Source organism: Aquila chrysaetos, chromosome 5, assembly GCF_900496995.4.
Source record: "Aquila chrysaetos chrysaetos chromosome 5, bAquChr1.4, whole genome shotgun sequence".
NCBI lineage: Eukaryota > Metazoa > Chordata > Aves > Accipitriformes > Accipitridae > Aquila > Aquila chrysaetos.
In genome coordinates, this window is record NC_044008.1 from 69,643,693 (window position 1) to 69,661,656 (window position 17,964).

Genomic DNA, 17,964 nt, shown 5'->3' on the forward strand with positions numbered 1-17,964 from the left:
GATCTTTACAGGACAGTGGAAAGCAGGGAAAGGAAATAATTACAGCTTTTCCACCTACGGTAGTCTGCTTCAGGGCAGGTATAAATAGATCCATAAGTGTTTGTTCACTTAAAAGCGAGTTCAGCCTAACTGCTTTTTCAATTGCCAGCAGCAGAATTGATGGTTTGGTTTTTTTCTTAAAAATGCGGGCAAAGATCATCTACTAAATATCACCCTCCCTTCCTCCAGACCGCAAGTAGCATTTAAAAAGTTTCAGAATTTTTACCAAATCCAGATGTCAGGTGTATAAAAATACAGGTAATTTTTCAAAGCCATTATATTTGTTTGGGAAAGGAGGGCTAACTAGATCAGAAAACTCAATTCAGCTTCAGAACTGAGGAAATTAATGAAAAAAATAATAATTCACATCTCGTTCTCTTTGGTGCATCCAAAAAGCTCTGGACTGATTCATGCAAACAGTAGCTCCCCTTGGAGTCCCAGCACAAGTTTTGAGACAGCACTCGCTAAAAGTGTCTGAAAACGCCCCGTTTCTTGTCTGTAGGCAGCTGAAGAACATAGTGGGCACAACGCAACGCCCAGCTGGGATGGGACTGGGGTCCCAGCAGGTCGGGGGGGATGACTGATCTGCGAGCAGGGCAGCAGGACCCCTGCTTCCAGCTCGAGCATCCCAGAAATAACCTACCTAATTCAAAGAAGGTTAGGAATCCTCTCCTCTGGGCCCAGGGCACCTTGGTGTGGGAGGAAGAGGAGCCCAGCATGGGTGGCCCACCCGGGGTGTCCTGGACCTCTCTCCTGGAGCGGCACTCCTGCAGCTCCGGAGCCCAAAGCCCTGCTGACATCCGCCTTTCCCTGCATGAAATTGTTTAAATAAACTTGCCCGCTGTGGGCTCGCAGAAATGCAATAAATATCATTTATGTAGTCTCCTCGGTAGCTCTGCTAATGGGCCGGTTATAATGGCATTATAAGGGCTTTCTAGGCAAATTTGCTGTACTCTGCCTCTGGCCTCGTGTGTTAAATCCTCACCTCGGTGCTCAGTAATAGCCTGTAAGCGCACAAAGCACGTACTCTGCCACTGCCTATTGTTCAAGCTACAGGTACTATATTTAACTGAACAATAGCTAATAAACAAAAGACATTTTAAGTGGTTTGTGGTGTCTGCTGAGCACCAGCTGCCCTTTTTGTGTTGTACTGTGTCTTCAGTCCTGATGCTTAGGTCTCCTGGGTCCCATTCAGCTGCAAAAGCCCAAAGCTACAGTGAGAGGAACAAACTAATCTGATGGGGAAATAAAACAATTGATGGCTCATAAAAGCAAAAGGGACAGATATTTGAAAAAAGGATTAAAGCAGAACAGATTCAAATCTAATTGTGAGTCCTACCGCAGGAGTGCTGTAGAAGCAGCGAGTTCCTCCGCGTTCTTCCACTCGCGCCCCAAGCCAGCCAGCTTCACGGGTGCCAAGACTCAAACCTGTGATTCCAGGTAGCGTTAATAAGGTTTAGATGTGAATTAAACCACTCTCCTGCATGCCTGGGGATGTGATTCAGACCTCTGGTCTTGTGGCGTGAAGCAGCTCTGGCTGCTTCAGGCGGTGCCGAAGCATCTGGAGGTGCACATTTGTGGGTCCCAGCCCAAAGCGCTGGGACAGGACCTGTGTGCAGCCAAAGGAGGTGAGGTCTGCTGGAGTCTGCAGACAGCCCGAGGGAGGGAAGGAGCTGCTCCCAGGTTTCCCATGGGGAGCTGACTCCAGAATCTCCTGTTTTGAAGGCAACAATAGCACAAGCCCCCGGACAGCGCAGGGATCTGTGCACGGCTCTAGGAGAGGAGGACAAGAAGCTGAGCCCACTTACCCAAACCCCCACCTTCCCTCTGGAAGGGCAGCGGATAGAGTCAGCTGCTGCTCCTCAGGGGAAAGAGGACCCCGGGACTGGCTCAGACACCCCCGTGACAGGGGGGTCATTCCTGGGGCTGGTAGCGACCCCCTCTGCAGCCCAGCTGGCTCAGCTGCGGCAGTTGGGGCTGTCACCTCCCGAGTCCCTCCTCTCTCCCCAAGGCAGCGTAAGGAGGCCAGCGGAAATCTGAAGTAGAGAGATTTACTTTACTCAAGGATTCCTATTCAAAGCTACAGCTATTGACAGATTTTTTTTCTATTCCTACACTCAGTGGGAGGAAGCTGATAGTATTTATTAAGCTGATCTCAGGCACTAAAGCTCGATCCTAACTCCAGATACACAGGCAATCATCAGAGCCTGTTGTGTCTGCATGAATATACTAATCCTGACTCTGCTTTCTGAATACACAAAGCGATGTATAGGACCATTCATCTGTGATAGAGTCTTCTAGATGGCTGCAGAGGGCAAGACAGTATTTATAATATGGAAAACTCTATGGCAAGCTATTTTAGTACCTTAGGATCATTAACATTTTTGAATGTCTGAGAAGCTGCTAACGTTTGTAAGACTTTACAACTGAGATCCATTCTCCCAAACGGAGAAGGAGCTCATATTTTTCACATACACTTTAGATATTGATAATTTTCTCATTTTCTGATATGACAGGGCTTGGGGATTTTTTTCCCCGCTGAGACAAGATGACTGACAGAAGGAGATGAGAATTTCTCATAAAGAGAAGCAATGCATTTTTACACAGCCGAGGCTGGAAGAAAGCAATAATTGTCCTAATACGCAGGCACGGTTCTCCAGAACGGCTGATGATTTATTTCAAGAGACACTGCTGACAAAAATGCCAGGCATGTCTTCCCAAGCCAAGATGCAAGCCGAGGTTGGTTTGAACAAACCCTCGCCCCTCTGCCTGCCTGCCGTGCTGCCGTTCGGTGGCAAAGGCATCGCGGCTGGTCTGGGATGGGTGCAGTGCCAGCCTGGGAGACCCCGTCCCCGATGGACGTGGATCAGCAGAGCTTCACCGACACCTCTGCCATGGCGAGTCCGACCCGCTGTCACAGAGGTGGCACTCGGCACATGCTTAGTTCAGTTTTAGGGTCATTCTCAGTGGATGCTGGGGTGCTTGGAAGCCCCGGGGAGCTTTGGGTAGAAATCAGAGCTGCCGCTGCTGAACCCCTCTGGGCCCTGCTTTAAAAAAAACCAAACCCCCCCAAACCAGAGAAGCTGCCTCCAACACTTGGGCCAGCATAGAGCCTGGGAGCAGCCACGATGCCCGTCCTCAAGGGTCACCACCACTTCTGTTCTCCTACAGCAGCTGAGCAGCTTTGCTTTCTGCATGGCTCCTCTGTAACCATCAGGCTTTTCCCAGTGCTTAGCCAGGCCTCGCAGTGGCTGTAGCTGTTTCGCTGGTGCACACAAGCCAAAATTTACCCACCTCTACCTGTTTTCCTCCCAGCCTCCTCTTCCAGCTGTTCTCTCCCTCCTCTCACTATCTGCATCTTGTGTTCTTCTCTGCTGTTCCTAATAGCTTCTGTCTATGCCAAGTCCCATCCTACTCATCTCTCATTAAACCCCAGACCTTTTGCAGAGCTTTTCTGTATTGATCTCCCAGCCAGCTTTTGTCTCTTTGACATCTAGGTTCTCTTTGTTTGTACTTTTCTCTCTGGATCTGGGAATAATTCTGCTTCTATTGATGTTACTGGATCCAGACCCTGATATTTTATTAAACTCCTTGGGGTAGGGATCACAGCTTTCAAGGGATAGATGTGTATCTTCTGCTTTGCAGATACAACGGTGGCTATGACTGCTCCCTGCACCAGCAACACCCAGGGTGTCGCGAAAACCTCAAGAGGCTGATGTGTATCATCACAAACAGTAGGAATCTTATCCTGTGCTAGATACTGGCTTGAGAGAGACATTACCCCTGGCAGATAGCAGCTCCGGAGAGACATTTTCCATGGCAGCTCTGCCCAGGAATAGATCCTGACTTCACCTAAGAGAAGAGCAGGAGCTGCTTGTACAGGGTTGTGCCACTCGCTGGAGGAGAGCATGTCCTGAGCGAATGGGGTAGGGGTGGCCTCTGCTATACCCGTGGTGTATCTACCGTCTCCTGATCATTTTCTGATGGCATGTTGTGCTCTCCTGCAGCCTCAGATCAGTATCTCAATAGAAAGCTGCGGATATGAGCAGCCCCTGCCGGCAGCGAGCGCTCCCCAGAGCACGAGGGGTCCGGGAACGCACGCTCTAAGCAGATCTCTTATTTGGAAAACTAGATGGTACTGACTATTTATAAACCTAAGCTTAGAGCAAGGCAAGACCAGCTGGAAAATATGCCACCGTGGGTGAGTGAAGGTGCTTAGTTAGGAGCAGAGCATTGGAGGTTTTCAGCCCCGAATTACAGGGCAGCAGTGAGCAAGCGGCTTTGCTTTTTCTTTTTCCCCTCCTACTGATTTAGTCTGGAAGCGTTTCAGAGGGCACTTTTTTCCTGTTATATGGTGATAAAACCCTGGGCTCAATAACTGAGATCTGCTGTCTGGCATCAGAGCAATACAAATAACAATAAAAGAAACAAAATAGTGGTGAGTCAGGCTGGTTTCAACTTGGAAAAACATCAGTTATCCTTATTACTCACCAGCTCTGTCGTCTCCTCTGGGGGACTCTGCCAGCCACCAGCAAGTCTGCAGTCTACGAGAGGCTGTATTTAGCTCAGGCCCTCCTAGAAATGGTTTTCCCGGGGGTTTCAGTAGGTCAGGTACCCACATCATCGAGACCGTGAGCCCAAGCAGCCTTTTTGCAGAGCAAGAAGCCTTTTGCAGCTGAGCCCAGTGGGACCACGGGGCCGTAGACCCGATGCGGCATGGAGGGGCCACAGCCCAAGGCAGGGTGGACAATCCTTGAGGCCCGTGTCTTCATCTGGGTGGAAAAAGCAGGGGAGGGAGCCTGGAGGGGGGCTACCCCTGTCCCCAACGCTGGCTGTGGTCGCCCATGGGCTCCTGAGTCATGTGCAAGCCATGGCTCTGTCGTGCCCTGCAGAGCATCGTCACAACACGTCTGAAACATGCACAAGGGGCCAAGTCCAGCTGGAAGTTGATTTTTGCTATTGAGATTTGTATTTATTAATTTCTAGCCCATTTGCTTTCTTTTGGCACCATTTTTCTCTGCAAGTGAAAAATTTACCCTGAATCACAGCGTGTTATTTCCACTTGTCAAGATAAAGGTTAATGAAATACCAGTAACTGCATCACAAATCTAGCTCTGTATCTATCAGAGATTTTATATGGCATGTTATACTGCATAGCCTATGCTTAGAAAAGGCTCTGATTAAAAGAAAAACCAAACTGTCAGAGGTCAAGAAATTCACAGTTAGAGCAGCTGAGCCTCTGCCCTTCACTCCTCGCCTCTCGCCTGTAGGACAAGGAAAAAGCCCTCCCGCAACTGGCACAAACGAGTGTCGACCAAGATTTAATCCAACACATGAGATTCTGCAGGACTGTGGTATTTAAACAGCATTTTCCATTGTCTGCCTCTGGATAATGGTTACTTGGATATTTATACACTACGTAAATAATATAAAAATTACATCTATCATAGAATCGTAGAATGTCTCCAGTTGGAAGGGACCCATAAGGATCATTGAGTCCTATAAAAATATATAGGATTTAGAAGCAACATAATGCTATTTTTGACATATAGCTGTCTTAAAAGAGATTTGCACCAGAGGCACAAAGAGAATTTTACATACTTGCTGCAAAGAGTTTCTCATGCCCTGAACGTGAAACCAGGGCTGGCAGAAGGACGCACCGCGAGCTGCTCTGTGCCCTGGGACTCGGTAGTCAAGACAAATTATACAGTGACAACCCCCGCTTCGAGATTTGCAGGCACAAGATCAGACCCCAAATTAAATACTTGGAAATACAGAAGATGCACCCGCTCAGCAGCACGCCGAGCACGTGAGCTTTCAGGAAGGAAGGGAGGAGCTGCTTTGTTTTCTTCCTAGGGAAGGCCGGCCACGGATGGGATGAGTGTCAGAAGCTGCCATTTGGGATGAGTCAGGAGATTGGCATGGGGCGGTTTGCATTAACACCGGCTTGAACACATGCCAAAGAGGATTTCCAAAATTCACAGCCAGTTATTTCTTGTCATAGGGTTAAAAAATCCTATAGCCTGTTCTTCCACTCCAAGGCATGCAATCAAAAGCCTGCGGAGATTATTCTGGGAAGGTTTGTTTGTTCTGTAAATATGTTTTTAAAATCTTGAATACAGATGACTAAGTTTAAAAAAAAACAAACCAACAACCCAAAAACTTATAACAGAGCAAACCCTCTCACAGAGAATCTTTTCCCTCCTCCAAGGTGGATTAAAAAGCATTGTTATGAAATCCCAGTGCAGATTTTATTATGGGCTAAATCAAAATGCTTTGGAGTTTTTGGAATTCAGATCTGAAGTTCATCATTTCAGCCCATATGCTCCATATAAAAGTAAGATAAAGAAAGAGATGTACTTTTTCTTCCTTTTGATATGCAAAGATTTAGATTAAATACTTACTTTCCAATTTGCTTTTTCAGTAGAAATTCACTAGAGATCCTATCGAACATGAAATACCCCATGAAGCCTGAGGAGCTCCTGAAATGATGGATGACATCAAGAGCCAAAAGAATATGTACAAAGCATTTGAAGAAAGAGATCCTTAATCACTCTGTGAAGCCTGTTGATTTGTTGCCATCTACTTAACGTAAAGCTTGTGTTGTCATATATCTAACTTTAAATTTTAATGAACCATTTGGAGAAAGGAAATCTCTGTGAAAAGAATCAGTCCTGTTCCTTCAGCTGAAGTGTGAGCAATAACACACTTCATCGGATATTCTCAGCAAGTCCCTCGTTAAAACAGTCGCACCAGGTGAGATCTAATTTTCCTAATATTTACAGGCTACAATGCAAGAAGGAAAATATTTAAGATTTTATGTATTCCTGAAGAATAGTAAAAAAAGCAGTGCAAGCTCCCCCCCTTGGTTATTTGCTAGACCTCTTTCATTTACAAGTATTTTACTGTTGAAATTGAATATCAATACTATATTTATTTTTTTACAAACCTTTTGCCCACTAGATGGCTGTAATTGTTATGGCCATGCTTAATTTTTGGTATCAAATTCCCACCTTTAACAAAGTCTATTCTTCCTTTTTGTTATTCCGTAGTATATGCTTTCAATCTCCAGCGTGGCTTTTGAAGCTTTGCAAATTGCAGCTCTTTATAGAAAATTTAGGTGTTCAAAATGGCTACTGCAATGGGTTTGTATCATGTCTGAGGCACAGAAACCCACCACCATTTTGAAGGATAAAGTGGGAATTCGTTTTTCATTTTTGAAAGAAATACTTTGTTTTCTGCTCGTACAAGGAGTGATCAAAGACTAAGAGCCCTTCGGACAGGCTTTTCCGATAGCATGCCATTTAATGCAAGCAGCTTGTGATTACTGTTATATCACAAAAATCTTGCAAATCTGATGGACGAGAGCCCAGAAGGCAGGATTGAGCATCTCCCGTGTCCTAGATTCAGTAGAGGAGCTGATGTGAAAAAGAAGCAGGATCTGCTGGAAGGAAAGCTCAAACGATATACCACAGAGAATACAATTTCCCTGCTGTTTGCATAGGCTCTACTCCAGGAGGAGTGGGTCTGTGTAGTGGATTTGCACAGCGTTTGCTGGCTGCAGTTCCCCGTGGCTGCAGTTTTCCAGAAGCTCCACCTAAAGGGAACGACCACATAGGCTCAGGTGCAGAGAAAGACTTTCCTGATTCAGCTAGCGAGCAGGATAGTAATGCTTCATCTAAACAGAGCCGCCTGAATATAAACATCTATAATGTGTTTGACAGCTCTTGACTACAAGATACATGGAAAGGGAACTGGCTGTCTTCTCACTTTTTAAGTCAAACACAAGTTTGAAGCAGTATGCAGAAACGTTCGTAGCATCTCTCCACTGAACATGAGCCTGTATGGATTCACTGAGGCATTGCCAAAGCCCCTCAGCGTGGTGCGTGGTTCTGCTAGCGGCTTTGCAGCCCCTGCCCCTTTCAGCTTGCAGATAAATCTGCCCTTAATGGGAATTACGTGTTATTCGATGAGGAGTTGGCGTCCCGGTTCAGTACTGCACCAAAGGGGGTGATCAGGATCCGTCAGGTTTCGTAAGACTTAAGTGCAACTTCTCAATTAAGTGTCTGTGAAGAGGGTTTGCTCAGCCAGGGCCTCCTAAGCAGCTTGAACGGAGCAGTGCCTTTGCCTTGGTTAAAAGCACCGCACCAATAAAGAATGCACACCCAGCACTGCAGTTCTGCAGATATTCTGGAAGAGAAAGGACCTCTGGCATAGGAGGTGCTGTAATAAGATTTGGTTTAGAAGAAATTCAGGACTGCTGTAGTGCGCCAGTTTAATATCAGGCAAGTAGATAATTTCATTTATTGCTCGCTCTTGCAGAAATACCACGTCAAAGTGCTCGGAGGGTACAACTGCAGTCAAACCAGCGTGTCCCCCTGCTTTAACTGTAATTCTTCCTACTTCAGTATAATTAAGCATGTACTTTCTGCATGTGTATAAATAGGTCCATGCCAGAGCGAGAGTCTTGTGCACTGTGGGTGGGTAAGCCAGACGCTGGGCGCACCGGAGTCCCTGTTTCTCCGGATAGCAGCACCAGGCGTTGTCCTCAGCCCCACCTCTGACCCAGCTGCCTTATTGTGGTGGGTGTGTGGGTCAGGTTTGTCGTCTGCCCTTCCTTGTGCATGCAAATCCAGCCTACCTGGGTATTGAAATCAAGTTCATTGCCATGCTAGCTGAATACCTTATAAGGTGAGGTTAATCAAAAAAGAATAATGAGCTTTCAGATTCACCAAAGTTGGAAGTAAGGACAAAGTGCTCAAGTAAAATGGCTCTCGTTCTAAACCGGTCCTTATTTCTAAGGCTTCTGCATCTACAAAACAGGATAAAGTGTTTTTTATTCTGTAGCAAAACACTTTGAGACTAATGGATGAAAAGAGCTAGGTACTGCTCAGGAAGATGGAGAACTTTTTTACCCTCTCTTCCTATTCCCTTGAAAGTAATTCCTGCCATCCTTTGAAACAATCTGAGTAAGTCCCTAAAACTCAAGACACTTCTTCGAGATCCTCTGACGTGCTGACTTTTCTGTCTTTCTGTGTCTACGGCGAATCTTGCTGAACGGGTTTAACCAAAATAATCTCCGTGCAAACATTCTGCAAACAGATCAATTCCATATCCTGTATCAAACATCCTACTTGGAGCCCACTGAATAAATGGATGTCTTTGCTATAAAATTATAAACCAGAACTACATGTAGCATCATAACCATATAGATTTGAAATACTTTAACTTTCAGCATAAGAGTTTTCAGTATTGTAATAACAGCAGTATAAATAGCCACATTTTCTGAGCGGTGCAAAGGACAAGTGATTAAGGTCAGCATCCACACACGAGTAGTTTGCCTTTGGTGCCTAATTGAAGACTATCTGGAGCAGACTACGAAAGGTGCAGAGCACCTGAGGCTCCCGTTAAACTGTGGTGGACTTGTGGATGCTTTGTATTTTCTGGTAATCACTCTGGAGAGATTTCAAGCTGTGCAAACTGCAAGATAATTTGGAATAAGAGAAGCTCGCTTGCAGAGAGGATAAGGCCGGTTCAAGACCACGGCGCCCGCTCCTGCAGGTAGCAAAGCTCCTTCCGAGCTCCACGCTGTCCCGGTGGAGCGCACCCTTCCACCAGCTCGCCTTCCCAAAGCAAACCACATACCACAGGGATTTGCTGGGTAAACAACGAGTCACCCCTGCAATATCAGCGCTGGCGAGAAAGAGAGGAAGAGCTGTAATAAGTGCTGCTCACCTTGCGTAACTCGCCACGGGAAGATGCTCGGGTGTTTGGGAGGGTGACACACCTGAGACCCTTGCTGAGATGTATTAGACTGTACCAGAGAGTTGTCTGAATTGTGATAGAGATATCCAGCTCGGAGTCAAAGGGCTGGAGGAAGCCGTGAAGGCTGAGAGCAACCAGGTTGGGTCAGATGGCTGCTTGCTTTTTCAGGCTGAGGCACGTTAGCTCCCGGGTCCGGAGCCAAAGCCCCCCCAGCCGGTGGAAAGGCTCCAGCCGGCGTCCTCAGGCGTCGGACGGGGCTTCGGAGCGGGTCACACGCTCTCTGAGAAGGGACGTCTGTCACCTTCATTAATCTTATCTGGGGATTGCTCCGAAACAAAGCGTTTTGTGAGCCTGAACAAAAACCCGGGGAACGCTCGGCGGCGAATTCTTTTGCACGCTCCCTTTTTGTTTTGTATGATTTCCAACATTTCTGGCAAAAACATTTCCTCTGACTGTTTTCCTTCTAGAAACAGCCTCTTCCAGACAGGGCTGCTCTGCCACTATTTAGCTGGGTAGACACGAGGCTATTTAAAACACAGAGCTGGAACATAAGCAAAAACACTTGTCTCATTCCGAGACAAGCAGGGAAGGGGAGGGTGCGCATCGCTGGGGTGCAACCTTGCTCGTCCCCGGGAGGTTTATGCCTGCGTCATGCCGATTTGTGCCGAATTTAAGGCTTCTGGGGATGGAGTCTGTGACAAAATCTGACAAGATTTTTTAGAAGCCGCTAGCTCACAGCCTTGAGTATTTATGATTTTTGGCTGCTGGCTCTCGCGCACTCTGCGGTCAGCAGTTTAATTATTTACCAGGCTATATACAGCACCGTTCAAGCAGCAACCATCAAATCCAACATTTTGATAATGTGAAGGTAATTGGGTTATTTTTTTTTTTTTTCTTCTCCCACCAGCTCAAACCCCCTATTCTACTGGGAGATGCCGAGTCATAGCTCTGCTGGATTGGCTTCCCGCCACCTCGCTGCTCCTTTAAAACCCCATACCTCCCATTGAAGGAACTCGGTGTCCTGTTCGCCAGGAGGACGTCAATGTTTCTATGGAAACTCTTCCCAAAGATTCTCGCTCCGCGCTGCCGCCGCTGCGTATTGTATGACCGGCTTTGTACACTGCAATTCATTATCGAGGCTGTGACGAAAAGGGAGCAGCTTTCTGCCCGAAGGGAAAAAGCATTAAAAAAAAAAAAAAAAAAACCAAAACCCAACTAAAAAAGCCCACCTTAATATTAATAAAATAAGCCACTAAAACCAAAGGTGCTAAAGCTGTTTGGTATTTGAGTTATGAATGGAATCTGCTTGCCTGTGCTGCTTGCGATGAAAAATACGCTTTCCTGAATAATTAGCTCAGCTGAAGAAGCTTATAAATTCTACGTAAGGTCCTTTTTCTTCCAAGTAGCTAGGGGAAAATTTTCCACCCCTCACCATTACAATCATGATGATGGATGAGTGTCACATAGGTAACAAATGGGCCCGAACAGGAATCCTGTGCCTGAACTGCTTTGAGCACAGGGGAGGCTCAAACCCAGGCTCAGATTTCGCATTTGAATTAACGTCTGTGAAGGGGACGCAGAATTAATAGGCTGAAGGAAGATTCACATTAATTCCCCATTTTCTTCAATAACAGGAAATTACTGGGACCAGCAGAGAACGTGTTGATGGCGTTTACGTACACAACCCTTACTAATTATGTCCAAAGGTGGCCGGATCGCTAACCCTTCTGCAAACAAGCACCAAGTATTACATACTAGGAAGGCAAAAGGTCTGGATTTTGTTCCCACTTCTATCATAGATTTGCTGTTATTTTATATACAGAGGTAACTGTTAACTTTGAAAGTCTGAATTTTCTAGGTGTTGGCCTGAAGGAGCCTGGAACCTGGATTTCAGCAGGGCTGGGAAACCTTAACTCCTGCTGGAAGCAGCAACAGGCTCTCGGCATCTCAGGAAATCGGATTGCAGGTGTCCCAGAGCAGGTACCCCCAAACCAAGGTACTCAACTAGTGACACTTGCAGAAGGGCAACCCCTTAACCCAGCAGAAGTTTGAGATCTCTTGAAGAAAAACATTACATTCAGCTGCTATGCTGGGAAACGGCACTGAGTAAAAACCCGAGTAAAGACGAGGATGAGAGGAGACAAGTATTTTATTTTTAAACCTTATGAATTTCTGAGTAGCTCTGCTTTGTCACTTTCCTAGGTAGGAAGGCAGGGTTGGGAAAATAGGAATTTCAAACTCTGCTAGCTCCCTGATACTGTGCTAAAGACTTGTATTACCTTTAATTGATGTTTCTGAGTGCATCCTCATTGATTTACTCCAGCCGCGCTCTTTATGCGGAGAACATTCTATTCTCGGAGCGTAATCTAGACCCATGCAAACAATATGGATGTTTCCTGATAACATAATTTAGAAAGAGGAGATGTAATTACTGCCTATGCTGAATACACAGCATCTCTGTGCTTGCCAGTGCACTGTGAACCCGTGACCCCTTTCGGAATCCGTATAGGGAGAAACTCCCAAATCCTTCAATGTGGTTCTCATTTTGCTGAAAGCCTTTTCCATCTTATTAAATATGCTGGTCCTCGTGCCTTTGATTTTAACTTCCTAACGATAGCTCATGCTGAAATTATTTAGAAGGCTCTCAAAGGCTCTTACGGTGAAATTCAGGGATTATTCCTGCGGAAACGTGTCTATTCGTGGAAGAGGGGACAGCAGCAACGTGGGCATCTGCTGCGGAGGCATGGGGAGGGGACCAGGCGAGTTCTCCCTGGGGTAGCTTGTTCTTTTAAGAAGTGCAACGAAGCAGGTTCTTGCTTTTAAGGACTTCTCTTAAATACTTGAAGAGGAGGCTGGAACTCATCTGACCTGCTCCAAAAAAAATCTGCTTGCCTATACGGAGTCCAATTGCTGTGATTTAAGATGAGTAGTTAGAGTGCTTTGGTCTTATAAATCATCCCATAAGCACTACGTTTCATTGTCTTCTCACTGATGGAAGGATATACAGGGTGAGACATTACAATCTGAATTTTCATCTCCAGGGTCAAATCTGTCTCAGCTCAGTAGTGGCTGGAAAGCATTGCCCTGTAGCAGGGTTTTATGTGAAATAAGCACGCGTCCCTCCACTGCATGGTCAATTGAGATCCATATCACAGAAAAATCACGACTGTAATTGCTCCCTGTATCAGCTGCCTCAGGGGGAAAAAAAAAAAAATTAAAAAAAAAAAATCAATGACTGCATTGGCTCTGGAGACTCAATAACTCTCCTCTCATTTAGAGAGTGGTCCCTCCTGAACACTTTTCCACATTGCAAAGCCACCACATAATGGAACAATTCAGCTCAGCTGACAGCCTCGGCTAAAATAGCCCCGGAGCTGCATGGGGAGATAGGAGAGGTGTTGTAGGTTACCACCGAGGTGCTTGGCAGGACTGTCAGCGGGAACCATGCCCACACTAAAAAGAGTTTTTCAAATGACTTCAGCGAGACCAGAATTAGCTCGTAAGCCTGATGCAACGATCCAGTGCGAAGCGCTTTTGTATTTTGAGTTCCTGCTCATCAGGTATTGGCTTCTCCCCATATTCTGCAGCAGCGGTGGCAGCTTTCGTGGTGGCACCAACGGTTAATGAACGGGTACAGGTCGGGTCTGGGACCTCCTGCCAGAGCAGAAGCCCCAACTCTGCAGTCTGTTTCCTTGCTGGGACCTGATGGACCCTAAATTTGATTTGCCCTATGACCCTGGGTAAAGCCCAGCTACAGCTAAAAAACATTTACTCTTTAAAACTCTTTAAACATGGCCCTAAATAGGTCTTAAGAACCAAAGGTGCATATTGCAATTAGACATCAGTTTCTGGATTGGACATGGGAGGAGCAAAAGAGTTCAGCAACCATTGGGATTGAGTGAGAGCAAGGAGACCAACTTCAGGGAAAACAACAGCAACCAAATACGTTGTGAGCCAGCAGAAAATACAAGAAGAGAGGAACCAGTTGACATAAATGAGGGTAAATACTACTGGCAGCATTAGTCTTTTAGTCTTCATACTGCTACATATCCTCCCAAATCCCGAGTCTGGTGGGACCAGACAACCCGGAGGGTTTGGTTTAAAACAAGTTCAGGTTAATTCTGCAGAATTAGCATGGGTGAGACTAAACCGTATAGCTCATGATATAACAATGATACCCTGTTCATGCTAAGAAACCAAACCAAAGTTTAATCTGTTGTTTATTTTTAAAAAAAAAAAAAAAAAAAAAAAGAAGCTATTTTCTAATAAGGCAGAAGAGCAGATAAATCAATGACAGAGAGGAACTGGAGGTGAAAGTTGAGAAATATATATATATAAACACATTAATTTTTAAACATTTTAATTAAAAGTCACAGGAAAACCATTCACTGTGTACAGTTCCTGGGGTTTCTTTAAACAGGGAAAGAAGATTAAAATACTAATCTCCACTGATTTCCCTGCGTAGCAGCAAAAATGAGTGTGGCTGGAAAGACTGACCTATGAGAAAAGATTAAGAGCAGCTAAATTTGTATAGCTTGGCTAAGCAACAACAGCGAACGAGGGACGTGCTGGCAGGGTGCAAAACCAGAGAAAATGGAGTATTATTTGGAAAGACAACAGAGTGAGGGGATGAAAATTAAAGAAAGGTCAGGCAGGACACTAGAAAAATGTCCTTTAAGACTCTAGCATGCATTTTAAATAATGAAAGCAATGGTACTCTGAAAATATTAGCACAGGGCTGAACTAAAGGCTGGTGCGAGGATCGTTGGATGAGACCGGTGACTTTAAGCGCTTCTATTCTTGAGTTTCCAAAGCAAATCACCTTTAGAAAAGTGACAGCTCAGCTCGTACTATAAATCATTTCTTCTCAAGCTAGGCATCCAGCAGCCACTGAGCATTTCTTAAAATCTTAGGCAAAAAATAAACCACAAGGAACAATCCTGCGCTCTGAGGGAATGGACAAGCTAATCTAATACATCTTTGTCATCTCTGGTTTCCATGACAGTTGCATAATCAGACATTTATGTAAGTAGAGGTTTCCTCCTTAAATAGCAGCCTATGATCTCATGTGCACCTACGGTATAACCCATTTGAATGGAAATGACGTGCCAGTCATGTGTAAAACTAAATTTTTAATGCTTCTGTCTTATTTTTATTTATTTATTGTGGCAAATCAGCCCGGAGAGTACCGCTCACACATGACTAACTCTTCTTGTTGTGGTCTTCTTGTGGTCTAAAAATAACCGCAGTCCCCAGGTCCGATGAACGGCCGGGCTCCACGCTTGCTCAACGATTCGGTATGAAAAGCAACTGCGTATTCCCAAATCCTGAGCCCAGTGCAGCGCCTGAACCAGCAGCCTTCAAGCAGCTCTAATCTGCAAAGGTTACCGGTTGCCCTCAGACACTGTTCCAGGTTTGCCAGGAGGTGGGAATTTCCTCGCCGTATGCCTCCCAGAAGGGGCTGGAGCGAGGGCTGTGGTGGGAGAACTCCCAGGGTTTGTCTCGGCCAATTTGGGATTTCTCAGGGTGGGAGGAAAATGCCCAGGACAGCTCTGCTCCCACTGCAGAGACTTCCTCAAGGCTCCTCTGAGCTTGTGCCTATGCAGAGTATCGTAAAGCAATGCCAAAAATACAGATGTCTTCCCATATGTGATATTAATTGAAATGAAGAAAAGCAGAACTGGTCTGTGAAATCACAGTCCTACTCCCACCTAAGTTCACATAATAAGAGTGAAATGCAAGCAAAAGTAACCGCAGTTAAACCTGCTTGCAAAAAAAAAAAAAAAAAAAAAAAGGCAAAAACCCCCAAACATTTGGGAAAAAAAAAAAAAATCAGCTACCTGGAAGAAGTGGCTTTTATCTAAAGGCTGCAGACATCAGCAGTCTAGGGAGTTGATCCCAGTAGACAAATAGTTCTTAAAATGGATATTCTGGGGTATCAGCAACTCTTCAAAACCTGTTCAGAAGCAATGTCCTGTTAGTTGATCCTGAAATGTAAGTGGTCCTATTTAGACAGTCCTCTCAGTACTTTTTTTTGCATCGCTCTGCATCAGCCACTGTATGCAAAAATATCCCCTGAGAAGAGGAAAACAGGCAAGAAGAGAAATCTAATCCATTCTGCCAGCCTTTGCAGCCTCAGATTTGTGGGGCTCTTGCCAGCCTCTAATTGTTGCAGTGCCTTCTCTCAAAGATCCTACTATTAGAATAACACAAAGTATATTATGGACTATTGTTCCCAATGTCAAACAATCAGCAAAAACATCTCCGCTTGCTCCTCAGCCTAATCTTGCTTCTCCCACTGAAGCTGATTTAGTAACAAAGATAGAGAAAATAGGGTGGATTGGGGTTTGCAAGTGATTGTCAATTGGATTTTTGTAAACCCAGCAGTATCTCGGAGCAGGCTTCAATTTTCCCTGAACCCCCTGCAGCTCCTATTAGCCTCGATAACTGGTTCTAATTTTGGCCAGGACATTTGCCCAGATTTTTGAAGGGGGGGGGGTTCTTTTGCTTGTGCAAAGCAGCTCCTACCTCCACGCAGCAAACATAGGCTGTGTAATGGCTTAATTACACCGAGCATTACTGCTCCGTATAGCTGGGCTCTGACGCACGTTACGTAACTGGATTGTTAATGCTTTTTATATGTTGGCGGAACTGAAATTAAAAGAGGAAATTATTCTCCTGATGCTCAACTCTAATCCCCATCTGTCTGTGTTTTTACTTTTCTGCACTTGCAAAGCTCCCTGATCAAAAGGTCTTGAATAGATTCCAGATTTCCAATTTAGTTTGCTTATGCAACCCAAAATATTATGGCAGTCTTTCCTGGGGGCGATTAAGCATATATTTTCAGTTCCTCCAATTCTCTCTGTTCCAAGAGTGCTAAAAATGGCATAAAGCTTTAGCTCGTTCCATACCGTTAGCACCACAAACAACTTTTTTAATTATTTTTTTTTGAAGACTTTTAAAAAAGATAGGAATAACCAAGAGCTTTGCAGAGAAGGAATATATTCTGAAAAAAAATGCGTTTTGTTAAATGTCCCCCATGCCTTGGCAAAAAAAAGCAGGGAGTCTATACTGTGAGAGCTGCGCAGCCAAGGCAAACAACGGGGGACTAGACAGGCGAGGAGGGAGCTACGTCTTCAACAGCCAGGACAGATTCCTGAATCCAAACAACCTGAGAGCTCTTTGGATCTAGACTTTTACTTTGTCCCATCCTAAGGCTGAGCTTCGGCTGGACAGCTGGGAATAGATCTGATCTTTCTTGTGGTACTTGGATCACCCCCATCTGAATATCGGCACTGATCTTTTTATCCGTTTACTCTTCTTTCCCAGTCCTCCGCCCTTCGCCTGGCGCTAGAACTATGCGATCAGCAGCCGCTTTTCTTTCAGGGAACGAGGAGACTCCTCATGCTGGAAAATATACCTTTTTACCCAAAGTGCCAATGAATAAACCCAAAGCACCGCTGCCACAGTTGTGTTCCATCATCCCTTCAGTTCCAAGCGCAGGACGGGAGCCGGCGCCCACAGTGCTCATCCGTAACGGCGTGCGACGGCGCTGCGGCACGGGGGCAGATGGCAGGGAGGATGCTCGGTGCCGTTTGTGTTGGGTGCGCTGTTCTTAAAGACATTTTTTTAATATTAAATACAGAAGGAAAGTCTTCATTTACCCACAGCTGATGAGCGCCTGCTCGCATGGGTGGTGGTGCCTGATGCACCAGATAACAAAGCACGGGCCACCGGTACTGTGTTTGTGGCAGCTATTAAATGACTGCATCGCGGCGCAACCCTGGATCAAAAATTTGAATGGCGCTTTTTCCAAATTTGGATTACAGAAGCTGTGATTTAAGGCTGTTGCCGAATCCCAGAAGATACCGGTTTCTGGCTCAGCCAGGGCTTTGAGGCTTTCTGCTTTCCAGGATAATTTGATTTGAGAATCCAAGCGCTGCCAACCTCGCAGGTTTCAGGGAAACTCGGCACAGGAGATGCCCAGGAACTGAATGGGAGATCTCAGGGGAAGCCCCGCTGATCCCTACCTGCCTGGTTTTGCTGGACTCAGCTTCAGACCATCTCTGCTGACTGTTTTGACAAACCGCCAAACTACCCAGAACATATCCAGTCTGAGCTTTCCCTCCAGTGAGGTCTAGTCTTAAACATACCAACACG

The 17,964-nt window shown here is 45.6% G+C and overlaps 1 protein-coding gene across 1 annotated transcript in view; it reads right to left on the minus strand.

Moving 5' to 3' along the window:
- Positions 1-10,820, minus strand: part of TOB1 (transducer of ERBB2, 1) — a 29,176-nt gene extending 18,356 nt beyond the window's left edge. Inside the window, exon 1 of the mRNA XM_030014686.1 lies at positions 10,802-10,820. The gene's annotated coding sequence lies outside the window, so the exon portion shown is untranslated. The remainder of the gene's footprint in view (positions 1-10,801) is intronic.
- Between the last annotated feature and the right edge of the window lie 7,144 nt (positions 10,821-17,964).